Genomic DNA, 19,498 nt, shown 5'->3' with positions numbered 1-19,498 from the left:
CCGGGGCAGCGGGGGCGGGGAGGGTCGGGCCCCGGCCGCCCGCGGGTCCGGCTCGCGTCTCCGGCTCCCGGCGGGGCGGGCGGGGCGCCAGGAGGGTGGCGAGCCGGACAGTGGCCTTTATGGGAACGTTTTCCTTCGAGGTCGGACAAAGGCGGCGCCACCATGGCTCTCAGCGCGGCCGACAAAGGCTCCGGCACCAAGGTAGGGTCCGGCGGCTGGGTGCCGGGGAAGGGGTTCCTGAGGGCCGCCGCTGCAGGACTTTCCAGCCGCTTAAAGGCCAGTTTAGCAAACTTTTGCCTTAACTTCATGAATCTGTGTGAGAAAATAGGGCTTCCAGACAGATCTGCATTGCTAGGGTCTGAGGGGGCGTCGGGGGAGGGAGTGCGGGACTAAAATCACCTGTGGAGTGGTTGCTCCCTTCCTTGTCACTCCTTAGCTGGGAACCGGGAGGACAAACCAGTCGACTAGGGCGCTGCAAAGACAAAGAACTTGTACCTCAAAAATACCGAGATGGACTTCTGTGTTGGAACTCAGCTGATTTCAATAACGAACGTAGCCTAGGGCAACAAGACCGTCCTTTGGGGCTTGGAAAGGTGGGGTAGACGCGGCTTTGTATTTCTTCGTGGGAAATGCAGCAGTGCGTTGGGTTTGCCTCCCCTTTCTCCTGGGAAGCTGGATTACAGACTGTTTGGCGTAATAATTACACTCTACTCCTGTTACCGACAGCACTTTTACTTAAAAAGTTTAGTTGGAACTTTCGGGGTCTAATTAAAAATTAAAACATATCATTAAAAAAGTAGGTGAAATGTAGTTGAAACTCTGGATAATTAATAGCTTCCGAATCTGCCGCTTACACTAGCTGAGCTTTGGGCAGGGCTGTGGGCTCTCAGAGGAGGCTTGGCTTCTCAGCTTCACGTAGAGATTCCCAAAGTGGCGGTAGTGCCGCTGGGCTTCCCATTTCCCTGAACCTGCTTCAGACTCACAGGATTTCTGGGTGAGGAGGATCTTGAGATGTCACTCTTTGCTCTCAGTAAAAATACACTCCGATTCTGAGATACTGAACAGCAACACGTTTCCGTTCCCGGTGGAATCATGCCTGTACTGGCGTGCTGGGCATCTGACACCGAGGTACTAAACCCACTTCTGATTCCGAGGCAGCACCACATTTTGGTCTCACTGTGCTTTGGGGGACAAGTGGGTGGTCCAGGTGGGCCTCGAGAGGACAGCCCTGAGTTTCCCAGTGGGCTGGTGGGCCTGGGTGCTAACCTGTGACGAGCAGGGGAGACCTCATGATTTTATCCCAGTCCCGAGTGGGCCTGGTCTGAAACGGCCTCTGTGAATCGTGGGCCTTTGTGTCTGCGGCATCCTGGGGTGGTCTCCCATGAATACTGTATTACTTGTGAAGCATCCCCCAAATGCCAGGCTAAGGAAATAAAGTTGGCCCTGAATTTGCCCTGAGGCTGTCTGAGGTGTGTTCACGGGTTATATCATCCAGCCAAACACAGGAAATCCAGATCTCAGAATGCCAGATCTCAGCGTTTTTGGTGAGAATCTTTCAAGCCCAGTTCACACGCCACCACCTCCCTCCTTCCAAACAGAGCTAATGTGCCTTGTCTGTGTGTTGGAACGAAAATAAAAATCACTCAGAACCTGCTAGTTACCCATTCTGCAGCCAAGAGGCAGCCCCGAAGCAGTGGTTTCCTCTCCACACAGCTGTGCCCCGAAGCAGAGAGCCCCTGCTCAGGATTTACCCCCCTGCCCTGTCAGCTCTGGGCTTCTTCCTCTCCTCCATCCCTCCACCCCTGTCAGGGCCTGCCACTCAGCAGGTGTGCACAGGCAGGTGCTCACTGATCTGGCAGATAAGGATGAGCCCAGGGGATGGTTGGTCTGACCTAAGAGCCCAGCACACTTTGGCCATAAGGTGCGTTCGCCTGCAGAGTGAAGAGTCTTCTGCTCTGTCCCTTGCTAGGATGAGATGCAGGGCAGGGTGGCACCGTGTGGTTGGGGATGCATGCTGTGCACCCAGAGTTCTAACCCTGCTTTCCCCACTGAGTGAGTGGGCAGACAAGCCCGTCAAGCTTACCATCTTTAGAATGGGGGTGATCATAGCATTATAATGTGCTTAAACAGTGTCTGGTAGGGGCACATGGGGGAACATGGGTGGCTCCGTTGGTTAAGCATCTGCCTTTGGCCCAGGTCATAATCCCAGGATTCTAGGATCGAGTCCCACATCGGGCTCCCTGCTCAGCAGGGAGTCTGCTTCTCCCTCTGCCCCTCCCCCCACCCCCGCTCATGCACTTGTGCATGCTCTCTCTCAAGTAAATGAAGTCTTAAAAAAAAAAAGGCATCTGGTATATAGTAAGTGCTCAATAAATGTTAGCTATTATTCTGTGATTCTATGACAGAGAGAGAGGGATTTTTCCTAAAAGTAAGAGATAAAAAGGATTGTTTTAATTTTTTTTAAATCATCTAAGGAAAAATATCCAATGAAGTTATCTTCAGGGTACTTTGCACTCAAAAGATATCACCAGGAAGAGGAATTACAATTATAATTATGTACTATTTTAACAGTATAATTGTGTATTTTTTTTGAAGAAATGTTTTGTGGAAGTGCCAAGTCAATAGGCCATGACCTCAACCTGAGTTCAAGGGTCCCCTAGCTTTCCTTATGGGTTCCTCAAAGACTACAGAAAACGTCATTGGGGTTCAGTCCCCTAGGGCACCACGCTGGGTAATAGAGTGAGCATTTAGTTCTCAAACTGGTATTCGTGTGTCCAGAGACTGTGATCTCCTGAGACCCTGGCCCAGAGTGTCTTGGTGGCCAGCGATGTGGGCAGAATACAACCTCTCCCCAAAGCACAATGTTTAAGTGAGCGTTGGTGGGGTGGGGCGATGTGGGCAGAATACAACCAGAATAAACCCAAAGCACGATGTTTAAGTGAGCGTTGGTGGGGTGGGGCAACGGGAACGAACAAGGGAAACAGATAATAGCAGAGTTTCTCAAAAGCTCTGGAACTTTTTTTTTAAGAGTTATTCTTTTGAGAGAGAGTGTGTGTAAGAGCTCAAGCAGAGGGAGGGACAGAGAGAGAGAATCTCCAGCAGACCCTCCCTGGGGCAGGGAGCTCCACGCGGGGCTTGGCTCCATCCCACAGCCCCAAGAACGTGACCTGAGCCGAAACCAAGAGTTGGACGCTCAGCCAACTGAGCCACCCAGACGCCCCTGGAACTAATTTCTTAAAATAATATTTTGAGGCGAAATTCACATACAATAAACCGTTTCAGAGCAAACAATTCAGTGGCATTTAGTACAATTCCCAGTGTTGTGCAACCACCAGCTCTGCCTCGTTCCAGAACCTCTCTGTGCCCCACAGTAAAATCCCACACCCATGTAACAGCTTCCCCCCATTCCACCCCCTCTCAGGCCCTGGAACCGCCAGTCTGCTGTCTTTATGGATTTGTGTGCTCTGAACATTCCACGTAAGTGGAACCACGGGGTGTGTGACTGTTTTATTGTGCTGAAATACATACAACACACAGTATACGTTCAAACCATCCATCCTTACAGCCCCTTCCATCCTGTGACTCTGAAACTCTGTCACTATTACACAGTGACTCCGACTCTCCCCCCAGCCCCTGACTGCCAACTTTACGTCCTGTCCTCATGGGTGTGACTACACCAAGGGCCTCATCTAGTTAGAATCACACAGTATTTGTCTTTTGGGGATTGGTTTATTTAACTTACCGTAAAGTCCTCAAGACTTTATCCATGTTGTAGTATGTGTCAAAAATTTCTTCCTTTTTAAGGCCGAATATTATTCCATTGCATGGATATACCACATTTGTGTATCCATTTTCTGTTGATGGACATTTGTACTGTTTCCATCTTTTGGCTTTTGCAAATAGTGCTGCTATGAGCATGTGTTTACAAGTTTTTGTGTGTGCAATATTTTTATTTCTTTGAGTATATACCTAAGAGTAGAATTTCAGGTTCATATGGTAATTATAGAATTACCACACTTTTTAATGAGCCACCAAACTATTTTCCACAGTAGCTGAACCACTTTACATTCCTACCGGTAATGTATGAGGGTTCCTATTTTTCCACACCTTTACCAACTGTTGTTATTTTCTTTTTTTAAATTATTATAGTCATTCTAGTGAGTATGAAGTGATATTTCATTGTAGTTTTGGTGTGCATTTCCCTAATGACTACTGATGTTGAGAATCTTTTTCATATTTGTTGGAAAAAAAAGTCTATTCAAGTTCTTTGCCCATTTTTAAATTGGGCTGTTTATATTTTTGTTGTTGTGTCCTAAGAGTTCTTTATATATTCTGGATATTAGACTCCTCAGATATATGATATGCAAATATTTTATTCCTTTTGCTTTCTTGATAGTGTCCTTTCATGTACAAAATTTTTATTTTTAATGCAGCTAAATTTATATATTTTTTGTTGTTCATGCTTTTGGTATCATATCTAAGAAATTATTGCCATCTGCAAGATCGTGAAGGTTTACCTTTATGTTTTCTTCTAAGAGTTTTATTATTTTAGTACTTATATTCATGTCATTGATCCATTGTAGTGAATTTTTGTGTGTGGTGTGAGATAGGGAGCCAACTTTCTTCTTTTGTATAGGGATATCCACTTTTCCCAGCACCATTTGTTGAAGAAATCATTTTTTCCTTATTGAATAGTCTTGGAACCCAGGTTGAAAGCCAATTGGCTGTAGTTGTATAGGTTTATTTCTGAATATTCAATCCTTTTCTGTTGGTCTGTATGTCTGTCTTTATGCTAGAATCACACAGTTTTAATTACTGTAGTTTTGTAGTGGGTTTTGAAATCAGGAAGTGTGAGTCCTCCAACTTTGTTCTTCTTCTTTAAATTTTTTATTGTTATGTTAATCACCATACAGTACATCATTAGTTTTGGATGTAGTGTTCCATGATTCATTGTTTGTTCATAACACCCAGTGCTCCATGCAGAATGTGCCCTCTTTAATACCCATCACCAGGCTAACCCATCCCCCCACCCCCCTCCCCTCTAGAACCCTCAGTTTGTTTTTCAGAGTCCATCATCTCTCATGGTTCGTCTCCCCCTCCGATTTACTCCCCTTCATTCTTCCCGTCCTGCTATCTTCTTCTTTTTTTTTCTTAACATATAATGCATTATTTGTTTCAGAGGTACAGATCTGTGATTCAACAGTCTTACACAATTCACAGCGCTCACCATAGCACATACCCTCCCCAATGTCTATCACCCAGCCACCCCATCCCTCCCACCCCCCCACCACTCCAGCAACCCTCAGTTTGTTACCTGAGATTAAGAATTCCTCATATCAGTGAGGTCATATGATACATTCTTTCTCTGATTGACTTATTTCACTCAGCATAACACCCTCCAGTTCCATCCACGTCGCTGCAAATGGCAAGATCTCATTCCTTTTGATGGCTGCATAATATTCCATTGTGTATATATACCACATCTTCTTTATCCATTCATCTGTTGATGGACATCTTGGCTCTTTCCACAGTTTGGCTATTGTGGACATTGCTGCTATAAACATTGGGGTGCACGTACCCCTTCGGATCCCTACATTTGTATCTTTGGGGTAAATACCCAGTAGTGCAATTGCTGGGTCGTATGGTAGCTCTCTCTTCAACTTTTTGAGGAACCTTCATACTGTTTTCCAGAGTGGCTGCACCAGCTTGCATTCCCACCAACAGTGTAGAGGGTTCCCCTTTCTCCACATCCCCGCCAACATCTGTCATTTCCTGACTTGTTAATTTTAGCCATTCTGACAGGTGTGAGGTGGTATCTCATTGAGGTTTTGATTTGGATTTCCCTGATGCCGAGCGATGTTGAGCACTTTTTCATGTGTCTGTTGGCCATTTGGATGTCTTCTTTGGAAAAATGTCTGTTCATGTCTTCTGCCCATTTCTTGATTGGATTATTTGTTCTTTGGGTGTTGAGTTGGATAAGTTCTTTATAGATTTTGGATACTAGCCCTTTATCTGATATGTCATTTGCAAATATTTTCTCCCATTCTGTCAGTTGTCTTTTGGTTTTGTTGTCTGTTTCTTTTGCTGTGCAAAAGCTTTTTATCTTGATGAAATCCCAATAGTTCATTTTTGTTCTGGCTTCCCTTGCCTTTGGCGATGTCTCTAGGAAGAAGTTGCTGTGGCTGAGGTCGAAGAGGTTGCTGCCTGTGTTCTCCTTTAGGATTCTGATGGACTCCTGTCTCACATTTAGATCTTTCAACCATTTTGAGTCATGGACTTACACCATGATCACCACTTCCCCAGCACCGCCCCCCACACACTTTTCTTTTCATTAGGCAGCCCATTTCCTCCAGTGACACATTATTTCAGGAAATCTTTCAGCACACTGTGTAACATAAGCTTTGAAATGTAGGTATATACAAGATCAGGTGTTGAACACCTTTTCACGTGCCATTTAAAGATCCTCTTGTGAAGTACAAGTTCATGTTTTTTCTCATTAACAGGAATAAGAGGTTATGCCTTTTTAATCTTGCTAGAGTTACTTTAATGGAGTAACTTTTTATATTGCAAAATCACTATAGGTCTATTCATGAAATTAGAAATTAACTTGGTCTTAAGTAGGCAGGCATAGAATTCTAGAGTTTTGGGAGGGAACAGGGCTAACTGTATGTGAGTAACCTGCCACCTTTAAGTTGAATTGGGTAACTTTAAAGATTCATCCAGATAATTTTTTCTCATTTCTGTCCTCTCCAATGATTCAACCTCATTTTTTTTTAAGATTTGTTTATTTATTTGAGAGAGAGTGTGGGCGTGAGCAGGAGGGGCAGAGGGAGAGGAAGAGAGAATCCAAAGCAGACTCCTTGCTCAGCACAGAGCCTGACTCAGGGCTCAGTCTCACGACCCTGAGATCAAGACCTGAGCTGAAGTCAAGAGTCGGATGGTTAAGTGAGAGAGCCACCCAGGCACCCTTCAACCTCATTTTTAATTAGCTGGATATAATCTGGATTTATATTATAATGAATTTTAGAATGAGGCTCTTTGGTTCCAACATTAGCTACATGGTAGGAACCATTTATTTATTATAAAAAACTGTAAACAGAAAATTATTCAATAGATATATTCTGACTTATCCTCTTCTGTTTTTAATTAAAATGATATTTAGGAACAAGAGCATTATTTATCTATTCAGCAAATACAAATTGAGTGCATTCTCTATGTCAGATCTAATAATAGGGTTAGAAAATACAATAGTGAACAGAACAGACCAGCAAGGCTCCTGTCTTGTTGAAATATATTTAGGTAGGGGAAATTGATAATAATTCAGTAAACAAATAGTTAAATTAGATAATTAAAGATAATATTTTCTGTTTGGCAGGAATGGAGCAAGAGCCACAAAATGGAGAGCCTGCTGAAAAGATCATCAAGGAAGCATACAAGAAGGCATTTTTATTTGTTAATAAGGGACTGAATACAGATGAATTAGGTCAGAAGGAAGAAGCAAAGAACTACTATAAGCAAGGAACAGGACACTTGCTCAGAGGAATCACATATCATCGACATAGGTGCTGGGTGGGAATCTGCTAGGCAGATGCAACAGAAAATGAAAGAAACACTACAGAATGTATGTACCAGGTTGGAAATTCTGGAAAAGGGTCTTGCCACTTCTCTACGGAATGATCTTCAGGAAGTACCCAAGTTATATCTAGAATTTCCACCTAAAGACATGCCTGAAAAGTCACCAGAGCCTCCGTCCTTTGGTTCACCTCCTCAGCACACTGAAGTAAATGGAAACACTTCAACGACAAGTATAGGGTTGGTTCCTGCACCTAGTTCTTTATCCTTACCATCTCAGAGTCCTCCAGCAGAAGCACCTCCTGCTTATACCCCTCAGGCTGCTGAGGGTCATTACACTGTATCCTATGGAATAGAATCTGGGGAATTTTCATCAGTTGGAGAAGACTTTTATAGGAATCATTCTCAGCCACCTCCTCTTGAGACCTTACGGCTAGATGCAGATGAGTTGATTCTGATACCAAACGGAGTACAGATTTTTTTTGTAAATCCTGCAGGGGAGGTTAGTGCGCCTTCATATCCAGGGTACCTTCGAATTGTGAGGTTCTTGGATAATTCTCTTGATACTGTCCTAAACCGTCTTCCTGGGTTCCTTCAGGTAAACCAAAGAAAAATGTAAATATAATTTGAAATATGTACAGAATACATCATTTTTGTTTGTCAGTATTTATTATGTGTCCAGGACAATAAGTGCAAAAAGATTATTCTAGTTCCTTATTAATATATTCTGTGAAATTTGTGAGCCTTAAATATCTATGTGTTTAATAGATTCTTTTATTAAAGATACAAAATACTCTTATTTTTTTCAAAATTATGTTTTTGTATTAAAATTGTGATGACAAGATCTGAGGGGCATCGGAGAATTCATCCTTAAAATTTTAATTCTTTATTGAAGAAGAAACCTAATAACTTCAATTTCAAAAGGGATTTATGTAACTCATGTGGATGTGTTACTGTAAATTTCCACAAATGTTGTCAATTCCCATCTGAGGGGTTGATCAGGGCTAGACCCAGCCCAGTATGTTGAACAGTGGTTCTCAACCAGGGATGATCCCCCTCCACTCTTCAACCCAAGGACATTTTGACAATGTCTGGAGACATTTTTGTTGTCACAACTGGGGGGTGGGTTGTGCTACTGCTACTGGCATATAGTAGATAAAGGCCAGGTGGAACTGCTAAACTTCTAAACAGGATCACTTCATCAATCAATATTATCTAACCCAAAATGTTAATCATGCAGAGGTTAAGAAACTTTAGTATAGAAGTAGAGATTGTGATGATAATTTAAGATGCATTTCTAACATTCCAAGCAGATAAATTTATCGGAAATGCCCTTGGTCCAAGAGTAGAGACTGGTACTAAATAACAGCTGGTGTTGTTAGGGTACTGCTGTGGAATTAATGAAATATTCTAAAGGCAATATTTTGAAAGTGATGTAATAACAATCTGTTTTTAAATGATAGGACGTCAGTATAGGGAGTTGGGTTCTAGAAATGAGGACTCCATTTACACTGGGTATGACAGAGAAGTTTGCATGCATGTCAGGAAGATGACTATTTGAACAAAGCAGGTCTTTTTGTCCAGAGTCCAGATGATGCCATTGGTTTAGTTACAGCACTAGTTACCTAGATTGATTTTGTCTTTTGGTATATTCCACTTTTAATTCTTATGCAGCTTTTACATGGAATCAACCTGAAAGATGTTTTAAAGGTAGTTGGAGACTTACTAAGTGTGTATGAAGGAGTTATTTGGGGGCATTGCTGAAAAAAAAAAGACTTCATTATTGGATAGGAAGAATATTTTGTATCCCGTAGGTTATTTTAGGAAAGAATCCTTGAGGTAGAAAGAGTAGGCGTATTGATTGGGGATTGCGAAGAGGCTCATAAAAGCTGTAATACTTTCTGCTGAACTGGTAATAGAGCTGTGTTGTAACAGTGGAATTTAAAACCTTTGGGGAGAGGGCGGTGCCTGGATGGCTGTTAAGTGTCAGACTCTTGATTTCAGTGCAGGTCACCATCTCAGGGTTGTGATATCAAGCAAGGCTCCATGTTGGGCATAGACCCTACTTAAGATTCTCTCTCTCCTTCCCCCTCTGCCCCCCCAAAAAAACCATACATACATACATACACACATACATACATACATACATACAATAAAATACAATAAACAATAAACCTTTGGGGCCCAGCCTACTGGAGATATGGGAAATGAATATCAGAAACACTCGGTTACATGAGCTCAACGTGGCAGGGATGTCCACTCTCACCACTGCTATTCAACATAGTATTAGAAGTCCTAGCCACAGCAATCAGAAAACAAAAAGAAATCAAAGGCATCCAAATCGGCAAAGAGGAAGTCAAACTCTCACTCTTTGCAGATGATATGATACTTTATGTGGAAAACCCAAAAGACTCCACCCCAAAACTGCTCACTCATACAGGAATTCAGTAAAGTGGCAGGATACAAAATCAATGCACAGAAATCAGTGGCATTCCTATACACCAACAACAAGACAGAAGAGAGACAAATCAAAGGAGTTGAGCCCATATACAATTGCACCCAAAACCATTAGATACCTAGGAATAAATTTAACCAAAGAGGCAAAGGATCTATACTCAGAAAACTATAAAATACTCAGGAAAGAAATTGGAGAAGACACAAAGAAATGGAAAAACCTTCCATGCTCATGGATTGGAAGAACCAACATTGTGAAGATGTCAATGCTACCGAGAGCAATCTACACATTCAATGCAATCCCCATCAAAATACCATCCACTTTTTTCAAAGAAATGGAACAAATAATCCTAAAATTTGTATGGAACCAGAAGAGACCCCAAATAGCCAGAGGAATACTGAAAAAGAAAAGCAAAGCTGGCGGCATCACAATTCCGGACTTCCAGCTCTATTACAAAGCTGTCATCATCAAGACAGTATGGTACTGGCACAAAAACAGACACATAGATCAATGGAACAGAATCGAGAGCCCAGAAATGGACCCTCAACTCTATGGTCAACTTATCTTTGACAAAGCAGGAAAGAATGTCCAGTGGAAAAAAGACAGTCTCTTCAACAAATGGTGTTGGGAAAATTGGACAGCCACATGCAGAAGAATGAAACTGGACCATTTCCTTACACCACACACACAAATAGACTCCAAATGGTTGAAAGTCCTAAACGTGAGACAGGAGTCCATCAAAATCCTAAAGGAGAACACAGGTAGCAACCTCTTCGACCTCAGCCGCAGCAACTTCTTCCTAGAAACATCGCCAAAGGCAAGGGAAGCCAGAGCAAAAATGAACTATTGGGATTTCATCAAGATAAAAAGCTTTTACACAGCAAAAGAAACAGTCCACAAAACCAAAAGACAACCGACAGAATGGGAGAAAATATTTGCAAATGACATATCAGATAAAGGGCTAGTATCCAAAATCTATAAAGAACTTATCAAACTCAACACCCAAAGAACAAATAATCCAGTCAAGAAATGGACAGAAGACATGAACAGACATTTTTCCAAAGAAGACCTCCAAATGGCCAACAGACACATGAAAAAGTGCTCCACATCGCTTGGCATCAGGGAAATCCAAATCAAAACCTCAATGAGATACCACCTCACACCCGTCAGAATGGCTAAAATTAACAAGTCAGGAAATGACAGATGTTGGCGGGGATGCGGAGAAAGGGGAACCCTCCTACACTGTTGGTGGGAGTGCAAGCTGGTGCAACCCCTCTGGAAAACAGTATGGAGGTTCCTCAAACAGTTGAAAATGGAGCTACTATACGATCCAGCAATTGCACTACTGGGTATTTACCACAAAGATACAAATGTAGGGATCCAAAGGGGCATGTGCACCCCAATGTTTATAGCAGCAATGTCCACAATAGCCAAACTGTGGAAAGAGCCAAGATGTCCATCGACAGATGAATGGATAAAGAAGATGTGGTATATATACACGATGGAATATTATGCAGCCATCAAAAGGTATTGCCATTTGCAACGACGTGGGTGGAACTGGAGGGTGTTATGCTGAGTGAAATAAGTCAATCAGAGAAAGACATGTGTCATATGACCTCACTGATATGAGGAATTCTTAATCTCAGGAAACAAACTGAGGGTTGCTGGAGTGGTGGGGGTGGGAGGGATTGGGTGACTGGGTGATAGACATTGGTGAGGGTATGTGCTATGGTGAGCACTGTGAATTTTACAAGACTGATGAATCATGGATCTGTACTTCTGAAACAAATAATTCAATATATGTTAAGAAAAAAAAGAAGATAGCAGGAGGGTTAGAATGAAGGGGAGTAAGTCGGAGGGGGAGACTATGCATTAGAGACGATGGACTCTGAAAAACAAACTGAGGGTTCTAGAGGGGAGGGCGGTGGGGGGATGGGTCAGCCTGGTGATGGGTATTAAAGAGGGCACATTCTGCGTGGAGCACTGGGTGTTATGCACAAACAATGAATCATGGAACACTACATCAAAAACTAATGATGTAATGTATGGTAATTAACATAACAATAAAAAAGTATTAAAAAAAAGAAAGGATGGTGTACTTTGTCAAATGCTTTTTCTGCATCTATGGAGAAGATCATGATTCTTGCTCTTTCTTTTGTTAATCTATTGTATCACGTTGATTGATTTGTGGATGTTGAACCAACCTTGCAGCCCAGGGATAAATCCCACTTGGTCGTGGTGAATAATCCTTTTAATGTACTGTTGGATCCTATTGGCTAGTATTTTGGTGAGAATTTTTGCATCCATGTTCATCAAGGATATTGGTCTGTTATTCTCCTTTTTGATGGGGTCTTTCTCTGGTTTTGGGATCAAGGTAATGATGGCCTCATAAAATGAGTTTGGAAGTTTTCCTTCCATTTCTATTTTTGGGAACAGTTTCAGGAGAATAGGTATTAATTCTTCTTTAAATGTCTGATAGAATTCCCCTGAGAAGCCATCTGGCCCTGGGCTTTTGTTTGTTGGGAGATTTTTGATGACTGCTTCAATTTCCTTAGTGGTTATAGGTCTGTTCAGGTTTTCTATGTCTTCCTGGTTCAATTTTGGTAGTTGATACATCTCTAGGAATGCACCCATTTCGTCCAGGTTATCTAATTTGCTGGCATAGAGTTGCGTATAATATGTTCTTATAATTGTTTGTATGTCTTTGGTATTGGTTTTGTTCTCTCCTCTTTCATTCATGACTTTGTTGATTTGGGTCCTTTCTCTTTTCTTTTTGATAAGTCTGGCCAGGGGGTTATCAATCTTGTTAATTCTTTCAAAGAACCAGCTCCTAGTTTCGTAGATCTGTTCTACTATTCTTTTGGTTTCTAGTTCATTGATTTCTGCTCTGATCTTTATTATTTCTCTTCTCCTGCTGGGTTTAGGCTTTATTTGGTGTTCTTTCTCCAGCTCCTTTAGGTGTACGGTTAGGTTGTGTATTTGAGACCTTTCTTGTTTCTTGAGAAAGGCTTGTATTGCTATATACTTTCCTCTCAGGACTGCCTTTGCTGCATCCCAAAGATTTTGGACAGTTGTGTTTTCATTTTCATTTTTCCCATCATTTTTTAATTCTTCTTTGATTTCCTGGTTGACCCATTCATTCTTTAGTAGGATGCTCTTTAGCCTCCATGTATTTGAGTTCTTTCCGACTTTTGTGTTGTGATTGAGTTCTTGTTTCAAAGCATTTTGCCTGAAAATATGCAGGGAATAATCCCAATCTTGTGGTACCGGTTGAGACCTGATTTGTGACCTAGGATGTGATCTATTCTGGAGAATGTTCCTTGGGCACTAGAGAAGAATGTGTATTCTGTTGCTTTGGGATGGAAAGTTCTGAATATGTCTGTGAAGTCCATTTGGTCCAGTGTTTCATTTAAAGTCTTTATTTCCTTGCTTAGATGATGTGTCCATTTCAGTCAGAGGGGTGTTAAAGTCCCCCACTGTTATTGTATTATTGTCAATGGTTTCTTTGCTTTTGTTATTAATTGCCTTATATAATTGGCTGTTCCCATGTTAGGGGCATAGATATTTACAATTGTTAGATATTCTTGTTGGATAGACCCTTTAAGTAGGATATAGTGTCCTTCTTCATCTCTTATTACAGTCTTTGTTTTAAAATCTAATTTGTCTGATATAAGGATTGCCACCCAGCTTTCTTTTGGTGTCCATTAGCATGGTAAATGGGTTTCCACCCCCTCACTTTCAATCTGGGGGTGTCTTTGGGTCTTAAATGAGTCTCTTGCAGACAGCATATCGATGGGTCTTGTTTCTTTTAGAACATCTGATACCCTGTGTCCTTTGATTGGGGGATTTAGCCCATTTACATTTAGGGTAACTATTGAAAGATAGGAATTTAATGCCATTGTGTTGCCTGTAAGGTGACTGTTACTGTATATTGTCTGTGTTCCTTTCTGGTCTATGTTACTTTTAGGTTCTCTCTTTGCTTAGAGGACCCCTTTCAGTATTTCTTGTAGGGCTGGTTTCGTGTTTGCAAATTCCTTTAGTTTTTGTTTGTCCTGGAAGCTTTTTATCTCTCCTTCTATTTTCAGTGACAGCCTAGCTGGATATAGTATTCCTGGCTGCATATTTTTTCGTTTAGTGCTCTGAATATATAATGCCAGTCCTTTCTGGCCTGCCAGGTGTCTGTGGATAGGTCTGTTGCCAGTCTAATGTTACTACCATTGTAGGTTACAGATCTCTTGTCCCAAGCCGCTTTCAGGATTTTCTCTTTGTCTCTGAGACTCGTAAGTTTTACTATTAGATGTCGGGGTGTTGACCTATTTTTACTGATTTTGAGGGGAGTTTTCTGTCCCTCCTGGATTTTGATGCCTGTTTCCTTCCCCAAATTAAGGAAGTTCTCTGCTATAATTTGCTCCAATATACCTTCTGCCCCTCTCTCTCTTTCTTCTTCTTCTGGGATCCCAATTATTCTAATGTTTTTTCGTTTTATAGTATCACTTGTTTTTCGAATTCGGCCCTCGTGATCCAGTGGTTGTTTTATTTCTCTTTTTCTCAGCTTCTTTATTTTCCATCATTTGGTCTTCTAGATCACTAATTCTCTCTTCTGCCTCATTTATCCTAGCAGTTAGAGCCTCAATTTTTTATTGCACCTCATTAATAGCCTTTTTGATTTCGACTTGGTTAGATTTTAGTTCTTTTATTTCTCCAGAAAGGGTTTCTCTAATAACTTCCATGCTTCTTTAAAGTCCAGCTAGTATCTTTAAAATCATCATTCTGAACTCTAGTTCTGACATCTTACTAGTGTCCGTATTGATTAGGTCCCTGGCCATTGGTCCTGCGTCTTGTTCTTTTTTTTTTTTTTTTGAGATGATTTTTTCCGTGTTGTCATTTTGTCCAGAGGAGAACAGATGAATGAGAGAACAAAATGCTAACAGGGTAACAGCGTCCCCAGATAATATACACTAAACAAATCAAAAAAGACCTGAAACCAGGGGAAAAGAAAGGGAAAGAAAGAAAAAAAGAAAAAAAAGAAAAAGATAAAGATAAAAACAAACAAAAATGAGCAAACAAACAGAATATGATTAAATATGATCAGGCTTGTGCTTAGATCGGTGCCACACACTAGATTTTGGGTGTATTTTGGTCTGTTAGAAGAAAGTACCTCCCAAAATTTTAAAGAAAGAAAAACTTATATATGTACAAAAATAAGGGTTAATACAATGAAGGGATGGAATATGAGTATAAAGATGAAAATTATAAAAGATTATATAAAAGGAATTGATAAGAAGTTGGTTGAAAAAAGAAAGAAGAGGATTAAAAAAAAAGGGAGAGAATGTGATCAGGCAGGAGACTAGAACAAAGCCATACACTAGAGATTTAGGGTATAATTTGATCTGTTAGAAGAAACTATCCCAAAATTTTAAAGAGAGAACAACTTATATATATATGCCAAAAAATAAGGGTAAGTACTATGAAGGGATAGAATATGACTCTAAAAATGAAAAATAAAAATGTTTTTTTAAAAAAGGTATTTCTAAGATGTTGGTTGAAAAAGGGAAAAAGAAAAATTAAAAAAAAAAGACACTTAAAAAAATTAACTTTGAAAGACTAGAGAATCATGGTAAAAAAAAAAAAAGCCATGAATTCTATGTGCAGTATTCCCCTAGCGCTGGAGTTCTCCTGTTCTCATTAATTGGTATACTTGGTCTTGGCTTGCTGGCTGTCCGTGCTGATCTTCTGGGGGAGGGGCCTGTTGCCGTGGTTCCCAAGTGTCTTTGCCGGAGGGGGAATTGCCCCACCCTTGCCTGGTCCGGGCTAAGTAATCTGCTCGTGTTTGCTCTCGGGAGCTTTTGTTCCCTGCAAGCTCTCGGTACAGCTTTGGAGAACCAGAGTGAACATGGCAGCCTCCCAATCTTCACCCCAGAGGAACCGAGTACTTGGGGCCCCGCTCCTCAGTGCGCCCCCAGAGAAAAGCAGTCAATCACTCCCGTCTCCCTGGTCTCCGGCCACACTCTGTGCTCACCCGGCCTGTGACCCAGCATTTCTATCTCTGGCACCCAACCCCGTGTGGTGTCTCCAAACCCAGCAGATCCCTGTGGTGCGCTCCCGGGCCGCTCCTTCCAGGGGAGGAAGGGGAGTCTCCACAGATCTGCCTCTTGTTGGGTCCCTGCTGGCGGATCAGTGGCCCGACTGTGCCACGGATCACCATTTATGGCAACCCCAAGCTGAGAGCCCGCTGCTCGGCTCCGGCTCTGCAGCCGGCTTCCCTACTCTGATACTTGGGAGCTCTGCTGTGCTCAGGCACCCCCAGTCTTTCTGTGACCCCGAGGGTCCTCAGACCACACTGTCCTGTGAGGGTTCTGCCCCCTGCTTAACCACTGGAGTGACGTCCCTCAGCGGAGCCGACTTCTAAAAGTTCCGATTTTGTGCTCCGCTGCTCTATCACTTGCCAGAAGTGGCCGATGAAGGCCCCCTCCCCCGCCGTCTATCCTCCCGAATATGGCTTCGGATTCGATTCTCCGCACGTCCTACCTTCCAGAAAATGGTTGCTTCTCTGTTCAGAGAGTTGTTGCTATTCTTTCTTCGATCTCCTGTTGAGTTCGTAGGTGTTCAGAATGGTTTGATCCCTATTCAGCTGAATTCCTGAGACCAGACGAAATTTAGGTCTCCTGCTCCTCCGCCATCTTGCTCCTCCCTCCAGACTTGAATTTCAAGTTTCTGAAACTTCAGTATAAAACAAGCATATTGCTTTCTCTTGTTCAGTGAACAAATTCTCAATACAAGGTCCATGATATAACTTACAGAACTTTAACTATAGGGAAAAAAATCTACATTTTTTTAATTTAAATGTTTCATTTTGAAATGATTATAGATTCACAGGAAGTTGTTCAGGGCAGAAATATCACACCAACCCTTCACCAAGTTGCCCCTAATGGTTACATCTTTCATAATTATAGCACAATACAGAGTAATTCAATAGTGTGTATGTATATTCTATCACGTGTGGAGTTGTGTAACCGCTACCTCCATCAAGATACAAAACTGTTCCTTCCACACACACATTCCTTCTTGCTGCTGCTTTATACTCACATCCACCCACCACCACATATCTGTTTTCCATCACTTTAATTTTGTAATTTCAAGACTGTTATATAAATATGATCATATACTTATACAGCATATCATCTTCTGGGATTTGGTTTTTATTGCTGAGCATTCGTCTCTGGATCCATCCAAGCTGTGCATGCATCAATAGCTAAGTCCTTTTTACTCCTAAGATTCCTGATATCAGTGGACCACAGTTTGATTAACATGTGCCTACGGACAGACACTACAGTTGTTTTGCAGTTTTGCTATCACAAACAAAAACCAGTTTTGAATTACTATCAACAACTGTATACAAGTATTTGTGTAAACATAAGTTTTCATTTCTCTGAGACAAATGCCCAGGTCTACAATTGATGGATTGTATGACAAGTGTATATTCAGTGTTTAAAGAAACTGCCAACTGCTTTCCAGAGTGGCTGTACCATTTACGTTCCTACCAGCAGTGTAGGCAATCCAGTTGCTCTGCAACCTCTCCAATATTTAGCATTTTAATAATCTGTTTAAAAATTGTGGTAAATTACAAATAACACAACATCTACCATATTCACTATTTATAAGCATATAACTCAGAGGTGTTAAGTATAATCATGTTGTTGTGCAATGGATCTCCAGAACTTTTCCGTCTTTCAAATCTGAAACTCTATACCCGTTAACCAATGACCCCCCCTTCTCCTTTCCCTTAACCTCTGATAACCACCATTCTACTTTCTATCGCTATGAATTTGGCTACTTGAGATACTTCATATAACTGGAATCATATAGTATTTGTCATATTGTGACTGGTTGCTATCACTTGGCTTAATGTCCATTCTGTGTAGCATGTGACAGGGTTGCCTTTTTAAGGCTGAATGATATTCCATTATATGAATATATCACATTCTGTTTATTCTTTCATCCATTGATGGATTTCTTGTGTTTACCTATTGTGAATAATGCCGCTATGAACACGAGTGTCCAAATGTCTCCCCAAGACCTGCTTTCAGTTCTTTTGGATTATACCCAGAAGTGAAATTGATAAGTCACATGGTAGTTCTACTTTTGCTTTTTTGAGGAACTGCCATACTGTTTTCCATAGTGGTTTCACCATTTTACCATCCCATTAACAGTGCTCAGAGCTTCTAATTTCTCTACATCCTTGTCAACACTTGTTATTTTCTGATTTTTTAATAGTACTCTTCCTAATGGGTGTGAGGTGATAGTTCATTGTAGTTTTGAGTTGCATTTCTCTAATGATTAGTGATGTTGAGCATCTTTTATTTCTTTTTTTTAAAGATTTTATGTATTTATTTGTCAGAGTGAGAAAGAAAGAGAACGCAAGCAGAGGTTGCGACAGGTAGAGGGGGAAGCAGGCAGAGGGAGAAGCAGGCTCCTTGCCAAGCAAGGAGCCCAATGCAGGACTGGATCCCAGGACCCTGGGATCATGACCTGAGCCGAAAGCAGACACTTACCCGACTAAGCCGCCCAGGCGTCCCAAGCATCTTTTCGTATACTTGTTTCTCATTTGTATATCTTCTTTGGAGAAATGTCTATTCACATCATTTGATCATTTTTAAATCAACTTACTTGATCTTTTGCTGTTGAGTTGTAGGACCTGTCTACAAATCTGGATATTAATCCCTTATCACTTCTATGACTTACAAATATTTTCTCCCATTCTATAGATTGTTTTTTTCACTCTGCTGATTGTGCCCTTTGATGCACGAGTGTTTTAAAGTTTGATGTAGTCCCATTTGTCTTTGCTTTTATTGCCTACGCTTTTGGTGTTGTGTCCCAGAAATCACTGCCAGATCCAATGTTGTGAAGGTTTCCCATGTGCTTTCTGCTAGAAACAAGTGTCTACTGTTTGTAAGCCTCCCAGTCTGCAGTGTTCTGTTAGAGCTGCCCATACGGACTCAGACAATCAGCAATGATGTATAGGACAAATTGAAATTGAAACGAAAACAAATTATGGTACCAGGGCAAAACTTAAATTTCATAATGTAAATCAAGTAAAATACATACAAATATGCTTTCAGAGAACACTGAAACATGGGAGAAATCAAAATATAAATAAATGTAGATATTACTTGTTCAGGAGCAATACACTCAAAATTCTTACCATGGCAGTCCTTTCTACCTTGATTTACGGATTCCATGGACACCCATCAAATTCCCATCAAACTGTGTAAACTGAGTGTAGACAATGTGAGACTGAGGAACACAGCTGAAGAACCCACACGTGGGGGTCCAAACACTTGTCATAAAGCTACAGCAGTGACGAGAGTGTGCTATCAGAGGAGGAACAAAGGGAACAACAGGGAACCATGTGAATACAGTCATTGATTTGTCAAAGGGACAAAGGTGAAATGACACAGAGGAAGGTCAGCT

General features: G+C 41.5%; 1 long non-coding RNA gene across 1 annotated transcript; it reads left to right on the top strand.

Annotated features, from left to right (window-relative positions):
- Positions 1-90: 90 nt before the first annotated feature.
- LOC141371906 (uncharacterized) lies at positions 91-9,720 on the top strand. Its single transcript, XR_012377231.1, has 2 exons — positions 91-201; positions 7,376-9,720. It is a non-coding gene; the product is annotated as an uncharacterized lncRNA (long non-coding RNA).
- Positions 9,721-19,498: the final 9,778 nt, after the last annotated feature.

Source organism: Callorhinus ursinus, unplaced genomic scaffold, assembly GCF_003265705.2.
Source record: "Callorhinus ursinus isolate GAN/ISIS: 27379988/994484 unplaced genomic scaffold, GSC_fseal_2.0 scaffold123, whole genome shotgun sequence".
Taxonomy (NCBI): domain Eukaryota; kingdom Metazoa; phylum Chordata; class Mammalia; order Carnivora; family Otariidae; genus Callorhinus; species Callorhinus ursinus.
The sequence above is the reverse complement of the archived record's forward strand: the minus strand, read 5'-3'. Positions and strand labels throughout refer to the sequence as shown.